Here is a 6685-nt window from a genome sequence, read left to right on the forward strand (position 1 = left end):
GACAAGGTTTCTTCTAGCCTACCCTGTACCTCCAATACGTTCCCTATGATAAGACAAGGTTTCTTCTAGCCTACCCTGTACCTCCAATACGTTCCCTATGATAAGGCAAGGTTTCCTCTAGCCTACCCTGTAACTCCAATACGTTCCCTATGATAAGGCAAGGTTTCTTCTAGCCTACCCTGTACCTCCAATACGTTCCCTATGATAAGACAAGGTTTCCTCTAGCCTACCCTGTAACTCCAATACGTTCCCTATGATAAGGCAAGGTTTCTTCTAGCCTACCCTGTACCTCCAATACGTTTTCCCTATGATAAGGCAAGGTTTCCTCTAGCCTACCCTGTACCTCCAATACGTTCCCTATGATAAGACAAGGTTTCTTCTAGCCTACCCTGTACCTCCAATACGTTCCCTATGATAAGACAACGCTGTACCTCCAATACGTTTTGATAAGACAAGGTTTGTTCTAAATAAGAGATCAGACTGATGAGGTGTTGATTGTGTTTGACAGACAGATGTGCCTCAGCAGGTGATTGTGTTTGACAGACAGATGTGCCCCAGCAGGTGATTGTGTTTGACAGACAGATGTGACAGGTGATTGTGTTTGACAGACAGATGTGCCTCAGCAGGTGATTGTGTTTGACAGACAGATGTGCCCCAGCAGGTGATTGTGTTTGACAGACAGATGTGCCCCAGCAGTTGATTGTGTTTGACAGACAGATGTGCCTCAGCAGGTGATTGTGTTTGACAGACAGATGTGCCCCAGCAGGTGATTGTGTTTGACAGACAGATGTGCCCCAGCAGGTGATTGTGTTTGACAGACAGATGTGCCCCAGCAGGTGATTGTGTTTGACAGACAGGTGATGTTTGACAGACAGCCCCAGCAGGTGATTGTGTTTGACAGACAGATGTGCCCCAGCAGGTGATTGTGTTTGACAGACAGATGTGCCCCAGCAGGTGAGACTTGGTGGATCTACAGTCAACTGCTTTCTGACAGTTGTGTATTTATGTAAAAACTACAATACAAACAGAAGCAGCTAAAAGGCTGTTTATTTAATCTAGTTAAATGAATGATTGTATTTGCAGAACAACACATTTGAAAAGGCAAGATAAATAGAATATTGTACTGGAATCTCTGAGAGACTTGGTAGTTTATGTCCAGTGACATTCAAAGTATTCTTCTTAAAAGGATATAGAATGTGTTAACATAGTGCATATATTATATATAACATGTGTGTTAACATATTCCATATATTATATATAACATGTGTGTTAACATATTCCATATATTATATATAACATGTGTGTTAACATATTCCATATATTATATATAACATGTGTGTTAACATATTATATATTATATATAACATGTGTGTTAACATATTCATATATTATATATAACATGTGTGTTATATTCCATATATTATATATAACATGTGTGTTAACATATTCATATATTATATATTATATATAACATGTGTGTTAACATATTATATATTATATATAACATGTGTGTTAACATATTCCATATATTATATATTATATATAACATGTGTTAACATATTCCATATATTATATATAACATGTGTGTTAACATATTCCATATATTATATATAACATGTGTGTTAACATATTCATATTCCATATATTATATATAACATGTGTGTTAACATATTCCATATATATATTATATATAACATGTGTGTTAACATATTCCATATATTATATATAACATGTGTGTTAACATATTCCATATATTATATATAACATGTGTGTTAACATATTCCATATATTATATATAACATGTGTGTTAACATATTCCATATATTATATATAACATGTGTGTTAACATATTCCATATATTATATATAACATGTGTGTTAACATATTCCATATATTATATATAACATGTGTGTTAACAACATATTCCATATATTATATATAACATGTGTGTTAACATATTCCATATATTATATATAACATGTGTGTTAACATATTCCATATATTATATATAACATGTGTGTTAACATATTCCTTGGTATGAAACAGTTCAAGTATAAAATGTTCCCAACATTGTAAAACAGTCAATCTCACAAAGTTAATAAGAAAATCACAGCTATGGAAATACATTTTTTTTAAACTACGTTTTTTTTTTAGGATAGAAAGTATTATAATGTATATCCAATAGTTTACGCTGTAACATTTCTCTTTCGTTGTACGAACAAATTAGAAAGAGAAATATATCTACAAAAGAAGAAGAAAATAGGTTGTATAGATAAAGAAAAGGTTACCTTCATGTCGTTATGTCTAGTTTTTATAAAAGTCCTAATTATCATTGTAGCTGTAGTACATTCCTGACAATAACAATGTGAACAGCTCAGGAGAACATACCTCTAATATAACACCAACACGTCATTGATTCAATACAGTCCTACTCCCTGACTAACTAAAGGGGGAAAATCTGTCTTTTCTCATTAAAAGCTACGTAAATACTTTCCAAATACCAATATTTTAAGGCACATTAGGAAAAACATTCTAGAATATAAAAGCTCCACATTCCGCTGTGTGTGTGTGTGTGTGTGTGTGTGTGTGTGTGTGTGTGTGTGTGTGTGTGTGTGTGTGTGTGTGTGTGTGTGTGTGTGTGTGGTAGCTGGTGCTCCAACAATGAACATAGAGACCCCCATAGGAAGCTGTTCTCTCTGGTCCTGCCCTCTCTGGATCTGACCCCCATAGGAGCAGCTTCTATAGACAGGAAAAGCTTCAGCTTTGGGCCAGTAGCTGTTCTCTTCTGTCCTGCCCTCTCTGGATCTGACCCCCATAGGAAGCTGTTCTCTTCTGTCCTGCCCTCTCTGGATCTGACCCCCATAGGAAGCTGTTCTCTTCTGTCCTGCCCTCTCTGGATCTGACCCCCATAGGAAGCTGTTCTCCTTCTGTCCTGCCCTCTCTGGATCTGACCCCCATAGGAAGCTGTTCTTTTCTGTCCTGCCCTCTCTGGATCTGACCCCCATAGGAAGCTGTTCTCTTCTGTCCTGCCCTCTCTGGATCTGACCCCCATAGGAAGCTGTTCTCTTCTGTCCTGCCCTCTCTGGATCTGACCCCCATAGGAACACAGGACAGACAGCTGTCACTCCTCTACGTCACTGTTTTGCATAGGTACAAACATCATTATAGTAACATTATTATATACAGTTGAAGTCGGAAGTTTACATACACCTTAGCCAAATACATTTAAACTCAGTTTATCACAATTCCTGACATTTAATCCAAATAAAATTTCCCTGTCTTAGGTCAGTTAGGATCACCACTTTATTTTAAGAATGTGAAATGTCAGAAAAATAGCAGAGAGAATGATTTATTTCAGATTGTATTTCTTTCATCACATTCCCAGTGGGTCAGAAGTTTACATACACTCAATTAGTATTTGGTAGCATTGCCTTTAAATTGTTTAACTTGGGTCAAAGGTTTTGGGTAGCCTTCCACAAGCTTCTCACAATAAGTTGGGTGAATTTTGGCCCATTCCTCCTGACAGAGCTGGTGTAACTGAATCAGGTTTGTAGGCCTCCTTGTTTCGCACACGCTTTTTCAGTTCTGCCAACAAATTTTCTATGGGATTGAGGTCAAGGCTTTGTGATGGGCACTCCAATACCTTGACTTTGTTGTCATTAAGTAATTTTGTCACAACTTTGGAAGTATGCTTGGGGTCATTTTCTATTTCAAAGACCCATTTGCGACCAAGCTTTAATTTCCTGACTGATGCCTTGAAATGTTGCTTCAATTATAGCTACATAATTTTCCTTCCTCATGATGCCATCTATTTTGTGAAGTGCACCAGTCCCTCTTGAAGCAAAGCACCCCCACGGTTGGGATGGTGTTCTTCAGCTTGCAATCCTCCCCCTTTTTCCTCCAAACATAACGATGGTCATTATGGCCAAACAGTTCTATTTTTTTTCATCAGACCAGAGGACATTTCTCCAAAAAGTACAATCTTGTCCCCATGTGCAGTTGTAAACCGTAGTCTGACTTTTTTATGTCAGTTTTGGAGCAGTGGCTTCTTCCTTGCTGAGTGGCCTTTCATGTTATGTCGATATTGGACTCGTTTTAGTGTGGATATAGATACTTTTGTACCCGTTTCCTCCAGCATCTTCACAAGGTCCTTTGCTGTTGTTCTGGGATTGATTTTCACTTTTCGCACCAAAGTACATTCATCTCTAGGAGACAGAACACGTCTCCTTCCTGAGCGGTATGATGCTGCGTGGTCCCATGGTGTTTATACTCGCATACTATTGTTTGTACAGACGAACGTGGTACCTTCAGGCATTTGGAAATTGCTCCCAAGGATGAACCAGACTTGTGGAGGTCTACAATTTTTTTTTCTGAGGGCTTGGCTGATTTCTTTTAATTTTCCCATGATGTCAAGCAAATAGGCACTGAGTTTTAAGGTAGGCCTTGAAATACATCCACAGGTACTCCTCCAATTGACTCAAATGATGTCAATGAGCCTATCAGAAGCTTCTAAAGCCATGACATCATTTTCTGGAATTTTCCAGGCATAGTCAACTTAGTGTATTTTTAAAAAAAAATTTACTTCACCTTTATTTAACCAGGTAGGCAAGTTGAGAACAAGTTCTCATTTACAATTGCGACCTGGCGTAAAAAAGTCTGTAAACTTCTGACCCACTGGAATTGTGATACAGTGAATTATAAGTGAAATAATCTGTCTGTAAACAATTGTTGGAACAATGACTTGTGTCATGCAGAAAGTAGATGTCCTAACAGACTTGCCAAAACTATAGTTTGTTAACAAGACATTTGTGGAGTGGTTGAAAAACGAGTTTTAATGACTCCAACCTAAGTGTATGTAAACTTCTGACTTCAACTGTATATATATATATTTGTAGAAGACATATTTCACTAAATATATTTTACAAGTTCAAATTGCATAGTTCAAAATGTAGGTTTAAAAGTATTAAAAGGTGAAAAGTGACCAAAAGTGTTTTTGGTTTGACCATCTACATTGTTTAAGAAATTGGAGGGAAAAATACCTGATTAGACTTCAGTGCACTTGTGAAAGTTGTACAAAATCACACATTTAATTTACTACACATTAAATATGCTTAAAATTATTAACTTAAACTTAAAGGTTGGTTATGAGGTCATATCTTAAATAATAATTCTAGATATTTGTCCTGATGAATAAATATTAAATATTTCTGATATAATGACAACAACAAAAAACAATAATTTAGTGATGACAACACGGATGATATTTGAATAATGAAGTAACTATTCTCTTCAGTTATGAGACGACTCTCTTCAGTTATGAGACGATTCTCTTCAGTTATGAGACGATTCTCTTCAGTTATGAGACGACTCTCTTCAGTTATGAGACGATTCGATTTCTCTTCAGTTATGAGACGATTCTCTTCAGTTATGAGATTATACGTTATGAGATGACTCTCTTCAGTTATGAGACGATTCTATTCAGTTATGAGACGACTCTCTTCAGTTATGAGACGACTCTCTTCAGTTATGAGACGACTCTCTTCAGTTATGAGATGATTCTCTTCAGTTATGAGATGATTCTATTCAGTTATGAGATGACTTTCTTCAGTTATGAGACGATTCTCTTCAGTTATGAGATGATTCTCTTCAGTTATGAGATGATTCTATTCAGTTATGAGATGACTTTCTTCAGTTATGAGACGATTCTATTCAGTTATGAGATGATTCTCTTCAGTTATGAGATGATTCTATTCAGTTATGAGATGACTTTCTTCAGTTATGAGATGATTCTTCAGTTATGAGATGATTTCAGTTTTGAGATGATTCTCTTCAGTTATGAGACGATTATATTCAGTTATGAGACGATTTTCTTCAGTTATGAGATGATTCTATTCAGTTTTGAGATGATTCTCTTCAGTTTTGAGATGATTCTCTTCAGTTATGAGTTATGAGACGATTATATTCAGTTATGGGATGATTCTATTCAGTTATGAGATGATTCTCTTCAGTTATGAGACGATTCTATTCAGTTATGAGACGACTCTCTTTAGTTATGAGATGATTCTCTTCAGGCTCTTTTGGTAGCAGCACTGCATGTTCTAAAGCCAAGGATTGATGACCACCACTCCACTCCACTCTTCATCCCTCCCCCCTCCTCACACTCTCCCCCCACCTCTCCCCTTGTAGTGTCATGGGGGTGAGTATGGCCTCCTCCCTCCTCTCTACAGCATCCCCCTCTTCTGTTATCCAGGCTCATAGTGGTCAGTTACTGCATGCGGTCTGCCTGAAGCTGCTGAGGCTGGTACTGGGCGAAGGCTGCAGCTGCTGCGGCTGCTCCCGGGGTGGCTGCGGCTGCTAGGGGCTGCTGGACCGCGTAACCGTACCCTGCTGCAGCCATGTAGCCTGCAGGGGCCGGGAGGCTGCGTACGGGTAATGCTCGTAGGCAGCGGCGGCCGCGGCGCTGGCGGCTGCGGCCGAGTACTGGGCGTAGGCCGCTCCGGTGTAGTCGAGGTACGGGGAGGAGGCGGCGGAGGCCGTGGCGGCAGGCGACTGCATGCTGTGAGGGATGACCATGGTGCTTGGCTGCATAAAGGCCTGGGGGTAGACATAGTGGGCTGGGATCCTGTAGAACACAGATGTCAAAGGTCAGAGGACAGACAGAGTCACTCTGCAGTCTGGGACACAC

At 38.7% G+C, this 6685-nt stretch overlaps 1 pseudogene; it reads right to left on the bottom strand.

Annotated features, from left to right (window-relative positions):
- Nucleotides 1-5951: 5951 nt before the first annotated feature.
- Nucleotides 5952-6685, bottom strand: part of LOC124023908 — an 8820-nt pseudogene continuing 8086 nt past the window's right edge.

Source organism: Oncorhynchus gorbuscha, unplaced genomic scaffold (assembly GCF_021184085.1).
Source record: "Oncorhynchus gorbuscha isolate QuinsamMale2020 ecotype Even-year unplaced genomic scaffold, OgorEven_v1.0 Un_scaffold_1717, whole genome shotgun sequence".
In the NCBI taxonomy this organism is placed as follows: domain Eukaryota; kingdom Metazoa; phylum Chordata; class Actinopteri; order Salmoniformes; family Salmonidae; genus Oncorhynchus; species Oncorhynchus gorbuscha.